The sequence below is a fragment of the Cydia pomonella genome, chromosome 13, assembly GCF_033807575.1.
Source record: "Cydia pomonella isolate Wapato2018A chromosome 13, ilCydPomo1, whole genome shotgun sequence".
Classification (NCBI taxonomy): Eukaryota; Metazoa; Arthropoda; class Insecta; order Lepidoptera; family Tortricidae; genus Cydia; species Cydia pomonella.
The window spans coordinates 4,687,624-4,696,931 of record NC_084715.1 but is presented as its reverse complement, the minus strand read 5'-3'; the positions used below and the strand labels follow the sequence as shown (position 1 = coordinate 4,696,931).

General features: G+C 38.5%; 1 long non-coding RNA gene across 2 annotated transcripts; it reads right to left on the bottom strand.

The window, feature by feature from the left end:
* Positions 1 to 2,938: 2,938 nt before the first annotated feature.
* On the bottom strand, positions 2,939 to 4,200 carry LOC133524639 (uncharacterized). Of its 2 annotated transcripts, XR_009800410.1 has the most exons (3): positions 3,972 to 4,200; positions 3,593 to 3,769; positions 2,939 to 3,515 (listed from the first exon to the last, which is right to left on the bottom strand). It is a non-coding gene; the product is annotated as an uncharacterized LOC133524639 (long non-coding RNA). The 2 variants fall into 2 exon arrangements; XR_009800409.1 differs by having other exon boundaries at positions 2,939 to 3,769.
* Positions 4,201 to 9,308: the final 5,108 nt, after the last annotated feature.

Below are 9,308 nucleotides of genomic sequence, written 5' to 3'. Positions count from 1 at the left end.
TCGACGAACCACCAAAAAGGTGCGTTAACGCCTCACCTCCTTCAAGTATTGAAACAGACACGTCAAGGAGATGGATGGAACAAAGGTTCCATTTATCTCTCAAGGCCGCAAAAACGTTGATCGATGCGAACTGTTTATAAACACCTGTTTACAACTTTGTTTTCCGGAATACGAGAATAGATGTGTTTCTGATGAGGATCATCTATCGGTAGCTGTTAGGGAATATTGAAGGGATTATGGAGTGCTTTTGGTGATGTTTTTTTTTCACGGATTTGTCTTTTTTCTTGTCTGCTTTGAGTGCTATTTGCTATCGTAATTTGCTAACTGTTATGTGTCATCCACGATGACGCGCAGATTTGTCTAACCTTTAATAACATGACATTACGAGATGACATTACGTATTTGTATGATTTGATATGACATATATATTTTTTTTTATCAAATTTCTATAAAGAAAAGTAGCTACTGTTTGTAATTGCATGATTTCTATATTAATCTAAATTGTATTTTTTCTTATTTAATGTATGTTAATTATAAGATGTAATTTTTTGAAAAGATGTGTGTGTCGTTTTTATTTTGTAGCAGGTAAACGAGCAGCCGAATCGCCTGATGATAAGCAATTACCGTTGCCTATGGACACATACAACACCAGAGGGGTTACGAGTGCGCTGCCGGCTTTTAAGGAGGGACGCTCTTTTCTTGAAGGGGTCAAGATCATATCAGTCCGGAAATGGATGATGAAGATGGTCGATGACGTCACCAACACCATATCACACGAATGGCGAGATGTAGTGCAGGAGCGCTCAGAATAGCCACCTGTGATCCCACATCCGCCTTTACTCGCGAAAAGGTCCACCAATCATAGTGAGAGATATTAAGTTAATAAAAATAAAATAAATAATTCAGTATGTATGCTAAAGATATATAATTATGTTAATAGTGTAGAATTAACCTTTTGACTGCCAAGAACACCTAAAGGTGGTCGTACCCACGGCGCCAAGGAGAACTATATAGGAACTTTAGTTGTCCTTGGCGGTGACGTGATAACACCTGGTGCCTTGCGCCCGGGAGCTTAGCCTTTTGGTGATGTTTATGTTTATGACATAAAGCGTTCAAAGGGTTGGGTTGGGTAGGGGCTTTTTTATTTATTTACAATCAGTTCGGAAATATTTATGATACCACCTGCATCAGTTGTCCATGTTACTGGGACGTTAGTGACGATCTCACCCTCGCAATACCTACACCAACTTTCACACTGTACACATTACCTTTTTATACCGTAAATTATATTGTGGCCAAAGTTGGCAGCGGGCGAAGTTACGAACTAAATTCATAACGCGCCGTCATTGCCGGACGAGATTTGGCATTCCAAATGTACGTTCATGGTGAGTCGAATGATCAGGGGGACGAAGATGACAATAGTAAAGATGAGGTAAAGATAAAGATAGTTTATTATTCAAGTAGGCATATTGAAATGCGCTTATGAACGTCAAATAAAGCTACACCGGCTTAGACGTGCGCGCCGCGCTACTGTTACCCAGCGGCGGCGCGCCGACCTGTCGGGGTCAGCGTGGTGGCGCCGCGCCGGCGTGGGTATTTTTTTTTAATAAAAAAAAATCTAGCAGCTATCCAGCAGTAGGTACTAAATTAAAGAAAAATAATTGCGTATGACCGAATGAAAACTTTTATTAGGCACTTACTAACTACTGTGTGTGTTCTTTACATGACTCGTAATTATTATGAATAAAAATAATTTCTGATGTTGGTACACCTGTCAAACACTATAGGCTACTACAAAGTGAGAAATGAAGCTTTATAAAACTATATATAAGCCAATGCTACACATTCGATATTCGCCGTGGATGGAAGATATTTATCGACCATGTAGCAAAGTAAATTGTCGTTCGTCACTTTGAAATTAATTATTTTAGGCACTTGATTCCCAAAAGGGACGGTAGCTTGGAAGGGGCGGGAAAGGGACGGTGTGGCATTAAAAAGGACCGAAAACCGTCCCTTTTAGGACGATCTGGCAACGCTGATGACAACACGGTGAGAAAAAAGCTCGCGTCTTTACCCTCCCCGCGCCCCGCTCTTCCCCGCCAGCCACACGTTCGTGAACGCTCGGTCCAGCTCGGCTGAATTCGATTAATTTATCGCGCTTCGGCCATCTTCGGCGCGCCGAGAGAATGTCTCGGCGGCGGCGGCGCGTTCCGAAGTCGGCGCGGCGCGGCGGCGCCGGCGCGGCGCGCACGTCTACACCGGCTCTAAGCTTACACCTCTGACCCGAGAAGATTTAAATTTAAACATACATAAACAAATGCCAAACGTAAAGAAAAATGTATCGAGATAGATGCTACGAAAAGTCACGTGACCCTTTTCATTCATTATATTTAAGTTTCAATAAACGTTTTATATCAATGATTGTCATTTTGACTAGGCGCCCAGGTAAACCAGTTGTTATACGGTAATTTACCTATAAATACATAAGTATATCATATAAACCCTAATAGGTAAAATAGAAACAAACACTTATACATACGTGGAAGACTCGACACGACACAATCGGCAGCTTATGAAATTCCTAGGCACATCGTGAATCGCGAAAATAATTGTCTCATTTCCTTAATCGATGGATAGCGGGGCTCCTATTTCTGGACAGCCCATCGGGCATCTGAAGTACCCTAAAGAACATATCCCTACCTATTTATCTATTGGTTTAACCCAGTTATTACTGAAACTTTTTTAAGAGTCGGATTGCTTTGATTTTTAAATATGATGTTCTATAATGAAGTAATGTTATAGGAAAAATAAAATAAAAAATATTGATCGCCTGGAAAAGCTGGAAAACGAGTGGCGTTATAACGCCCGGTAGTAAAATCGGTGGCTACCAGCCAGTAGTAACATAAATATATTCTGGATTCAAATAAAAACACACTAACATTGTTAAACATTTGTATAATTGCCTATAAATTAAACACTAGTATGATAGGCCACAAAACACGTCTTCGGGTCATTATACACAATGTCAAAGTGAGTATCAGAAGATTTCTCCCAAAACATATATCGACGTGGTACCGAAACGTAACCACTGTATAAAAGTATTCCCAAAAAACACTTCATTTCTGAAATAGTTACATTACCGACAGCATTTTTCTGGCTCGCGTACAAATTTGTATAATATACCAACAGCTCAATTATCTCATCATTCATCATACACTCATAGTAATACATAGGAGATTGACGATTTTTCGGCTCTTCCCGGTCTTGCCACTGTCTACGTTCCCTCGGGTTATCCTGGTTGACCCACTTGTACTGTTGAGATTTTAGTACACTAGGTAAACGCGTAGAACTAATTCTAGGATTGGAAACTGAAGGCTCGTTCTCATTTTCATGTGAATTCTCGGTAGTAGTACGCATTTTTTTGGCTAAAGTCGACAAAGATAAATCGTCTTCCGAATCCTCATTTTCCGAATATGAGCTATATATAGCCTCCGCGGGAGCCCTTAGCTGAGATCCTAAAACGATTAAAATGATGTCAAATATATATTTTCCATAGTGAAAAATAACGTACAAAGTTGAATTAAAAACAAACCTGGAAGATTATGTAATGACAGAAATTCTTCATCACCCGAATCTTCATCAGTTACTTCAGTATTCGAATTTTCCGGTGGAAAAATAGTGATTTTTATTTGGCAAATCATCATCAGAATCTAAATGGTGTAGGTTGTCAATTATTTCGTTAAGGCTTAAAGCCTTTTTCTTCAGTGGCCTATAAACAAAGTAGTCATAATAAATAGACGTCAATTTTACTACCGGGCGTTATAACGCCACAATTTTTTAATTGAAAAAAAAACCCGCAAAGAAAGCGATAATATAAACTATTTTTTATTAAAATTATACAATCGTATCAGTCCTCTGTAAAACATCATGATAAGGCTACACTATCAACAAATTCAATAAAAAAAACTTACCTTTTCGAGGGCATGTTTCAAAGAAATCACTTAGGTTATTTTAAAACACGTCTGGACTTAAAACCACAATCAACACTGTGTCAAATAACAATGCGATTTGTTGAAGTACCCTTTGTAAGTACTACAATTAAACTTGATATTTGTTTATGCTACGTCAAAGCCATAAATATTGCGGGTAGATCTAACGCTTAGTTGGTGGCGTTATAAAGGTCGGTAGTAACAACTGGGTTAATGTGACTACCGTCAAAATATTACACAGGAACCTTACGATCGGCTGCCGACATCCATTATAGTATATTCGTGTTTGTTTTCAATTAAAAAGGACAAATTCAAGATTAGGTACAATTTTTCGAATGAACTAAGAACTACTGTCAGTCGATGTGAAAGACAATACTGTAAATAATATAATTAACACTTTTTCATAGACTTTTCGTCGGATACTTACACAAATCTCTGTTTTGACATTTTCCGGGGACATCAGAGCCCCTAGTGTAAATTTATTCGATAGCGAGACGTGACGTACGCGTTTGCGTTTAGTATCATATTGTATGGGATTTTGAGTTTCCACTCAAAATTCGTACACATTTTCGTACGTCACGTCACGCTATCGAATAAATTTACACTAGGGGTTCAGTTGTCTGCGGCCACGACCAGTGAAATAAAGGTAAAAAAATAAATTTGTTTTAAATTACGAATTACGTAATTTCGTTTGAAATTACGGTTTTAAATATGTTTTAAAATGTGTTCAAAACGCGAAAGATTGAAATCTTATAATACTCTTAAGTGCTAATTACCCAGTTGTTAGTTGTTACAGATGTCTAGACTCTCGACGGCGCGCGCAGTATGACAACAACTTCTCTAATGAAGTTGTGAGACAACTTGGTGAACCATGTGTGCTCAACTTGTACTTTTTCTAACAGTTGCGTTCCTGAGTTGGCAGTATTAGAGCTATTGTGCGTAACGGGGAATAAAAGTTGTAAACGTGTTTTTTCCTGCTCGACCAATTATAGTGGAGTAGGTATTTTATACAGTATATGCATTAAAAGTAGTTTATGTGATTGCTACATAATGAAAGTCATTAAAATACGAGTGTGGGTTTATGAAACGAAGGAAATAAGTTTCATAAAAGGATCACACGAGTATTTAAATGGCTAATTATGTACAGTTACATACACTGCTTTATATACATCAATATCATAAGCTTCAACAAAACAAAGTAATTTAATACTAACAAACTAATTCAACGTCAAAATGGCGGTAATGCAAACTTTTTCGCGCATGTCACGCATACGTTGTTTTTATTATTCAGAGAAAAACTATCGGGGCGAGTGCTATATCGTTCCATGTCAATTAACATGCGAAATTTGACAAAATTATTTGCAACTGACACTTCATTTCGAATAAAACGTCATCTCGACTGATATTAATAGAGGCCAAATCTTTCTTTGTTTCTCAGAGATGTTCTAAATTTAACAAAACAAATATTATTATTGAACAGATTTTTAGCCACAAATTAGATTTATTGTTGATAAATTCAGCGCTTTCAGAATAAATGGCGTGGGCTGCTGAACTAAAAATAGTCCGGTCGGGTCCGTTTTAAGAGAAGTTAAGTTTTTTGTGAAAATTAGCCAGTCTTCATGGCTGTGTTTGTTTTACAATTCCTGATTAATTAAATATTTGAAGACTTATTTTAACTTGTCTGTAGTAATTTGTGGGTATTCAATTCAAGTCTTAGTAATCGTAAGATAGTAACTGAAAATGCTAGGTTTTTCTGTTGGGCAAATCAACTCTTCATCATTCGTTGGGTTACGTTCTCCTGAGGGTCACTTTTGCAGCCCGGTTATGAGATATTTATAACTAGCACCATTGACTAAGTAATATTAAGTAGTATTATTATCAAGCTAAGTAGGCAGCGATTTTTATAGCCCAGCGTGTGCAAGTGTTAAGTAAACATCATGATTTCATAGAAATTTGACGTTTAAAATAACACTTGCCTGTCAAAATTGCTGCCAACTAATCTTGGTCTGACTCTAGTAGAATGTGGTAAGTACATTTCGATATTTCTAACAAACCGTGCGGTTATTGTCCCCTGGTTAAAAGGACAGAATAATAATAGAAAAATATGACCTATCGTGTTACATAATACGAGACATTATATCCCAAGAATTTTGTTTATCTGGTATAATCCAAACCCTAACCTAATTACAAGCCTTTTTGAGCTTACTGTGAGACTTAGTCAATTTGTGTAGTAATGTCCTATAATAATTATTTTATTATTATTTAATTCAATGAACCGATGACTATATTTTCATGGTTCTCGATAATTGTGATTTCTTATAATCCAATTCTATCTTACAATCCGATATACACATTTACGTCATTTTGTTATAATTCGCGAGTGCATTTCGCCCGTACTTGTTTGAAAATATATTGAAGTGAGCGAGACGCACGAATGATAACAAAACTACATCATTTTGATATCGTTATATAGTCTATCAGTCTATGCGCGACCGTTATGGCGGAAGGGTACAGAAACGAGATGGCTATTGAGTTATTAAAGTGTACACAGTGTAATATTGTAATTAATGAGCTATTATGCTTTATTCAAAACAAATTAAATGTAATGGACGAAAAAAGTCTAGTGAAATTAAGTGCGAGTGCATTCTCGATATCTGACATTAGTGCCGCGAAAGATTTGTTGTTCGCGTCGATCTCCACTTCAATTCATAAAGTCAATAGACGGGTTAATAAAGAACAAAAAGATTTAGAAGACATAGTGAGTGTTTTTAAAAACACAGAACCCGACAATATGCCCATTTTTGTTGCGAAGGAACTGCATAAATTGCCACCGTTAACCTTTGATCATATAGACGTCTCCAGATTATTGAAAGATATTGTGGTATTACAATCCGAAGTTAGGACTATTAAAGAAACTTACTTGACTGTCGAACACCTTAAGGATGTAAAAAGTGAGTTAGAGAATATAAATTACGCATCTGTAAGTAAAACCAATCACAGTGCACTAAATGTAAACACAAGGCGAGGCGGTTATGTTTCGGACAGTGGACCGTTTGGCATTTTGAATTTGTCCTCCGTCCACGCGACGAATAATACACCAGAAGGGCAGATCACTGATATGCAAAATCGGATGAGCTCACCACCATCTCACACATCTTCACCGTCACGACATAAAGAGAGAAGGAATAGTTATACAAACGTCGAATCTAGTGCACGGGTGCAGGAGAACTGCTCACGAGCCGAAGTTGTTATCACTCGGCGGGAGCCCACGGGCGCGGACCGGTTTACGGCACAGCAACAACAGCGTGTGGCGGCCGCATCTTACACCGTAGCGCAGGCGGGTACTGTTCGTGACGTAAATAGTAGTATCATGGGAGATGCTCACGGGTCTCAGGTAGATAAGAATGTTGAAGAAATAGAAAAACAACAATGGAAGAAAGTCGAATACAAGAAAAAATACAGAAATCCTAAAACAACATGTACAAGAGGTACAGCCGTAATCAAACCGGGCGATAAATTTAAATCGGCAGATTTAAAGGCTTCCCTGTTCGTGTCGTATGTGCATAAAGATGTTACCGATGGTGATATATTAGACTTTATCTTAACTAAGACACAAGAAAAAGTGTTACTTCGAAAAATAAACGTGAAAGAGGATAAAGGGTATAACTGTTATAAAATAGTGGTGCCTAGACATAAAATAGACCTGTATTTAAAAGAAGAATTTTGGCCTGAGGGAGTAACATGTAGACGCTTTAGGTCGTATAGAAGTAATGAGCCAGATGGCGAGCAGAACACAAACAAACGTTTCGGTGTAAATGTATAGTGCTAATTTCGTTACGTATAATTGCAAAAATATAAAGCGTTCGGCAGAAGGCATAACGCAATTATGTATGTTTGCTGACGTAATTGCTCTTCAGGAGACTTGGCTGATGGAAGTAGATTTGCCGTTCCTGGGGAGTATTCATGAGGACTTCGGCAGCACAGGAACGTCGGCGATGGACACTAGTGCGGGAATGTTAAGAGGCAGACCGTTCGGTGGAGTTGCGATCCTCTGGCGTAAATCAGTGTTTCAGTGCGTTTCTGTGATTCCGTGTGCTAATCCGCGTATAGCGGCAGTGCGTATGACTGTAAGTGACCGGGCAGTGTTAGTGTTCAGCGTATATATGCCTACAGATTGCGCGGAGAACATAACGGAATTAACTGATTGTCTTAGCTTAGTCAACGCTATAATTGAGGAAAATGATGTCGACTCAGTCTTTATACTTGGAGACTTTAATGCGCATCCACATACTAGATTTTTTAACGAGCTATGTAATTTTTCTGTTGACCAGGATTGGGTATGTATTGATGTAGATAAATTAGGCTTATCTTCGGACACGTTTACATTCATTAGCGAGGCTCATGGGTGTAAACGGTGGTTGGACCATTGTGTAGTGACGAGTGCGGCGCAACAATGTATTATTGATATATATGTCAAATATGATATCTACTGGTCTGACCACTTCCCATTAGTTGTTAAATGTAATTTTAATATAACACAGAATAAAGCAGTACTGGCATCCGTTACCCCTAATAAAATTAGGTGGGGCGAAAGAAGTGCCGACCAGATCAGTACTTACCAAAAATTATGTGATGATGCTTTAAGGTATATTGATTTTCCTTCAGATTTTGTGCAATGTTGCGGTCACCACTGTAACGATTATAGGCATAGGGCTGTCATAGATAAGTTATATTTTAATATATTAAATGTACTATGTCGGGCTGCAAGTCGGTCGTACGAGGTGGCGAAGTGTAAAAAACGTAAAAAGCCGGTTATCGGTTGGAACAGACATGTAAGCGAGGCTCACGCCAATGCCAGGTTGCTCTTTAATACATGGGTGTGCCACGGTAAACCAAGTAGTGGCCCAGTTTATAATAGCATGGTCGAGGCGCGTAAAATTTTTAAGGGCAAACTTAAGTGGTGTCAAAACCACGAAGAGCAAATAAAAATGGACTTGATTGCAACACACTACGCTAGATCGGATTTTAAAAACTTTTGGAAGTGTACAAATAAGCTGTCTGCTAAGCCTGGCACTCCCGTGAGTGTCGCCGGTATTTCAAACCCGAAAGATATCGCGGAAATGTTTCAGAATCATTTTAAAGTTCAGTCGCAATTGGGACCGCCGTGCAGGCAGCTCGATATGGAGGACATCGGTAAGCCAACAACTTTGATTCTCGCTAAAGATGTCAAGTTTGCGATAAGTAGAATGAAGAAGGGCAAATCACCAGGCCATGATGGTCTCTCTATCGAGCACCTGCGTAATGCTGGCTTTCACTTGC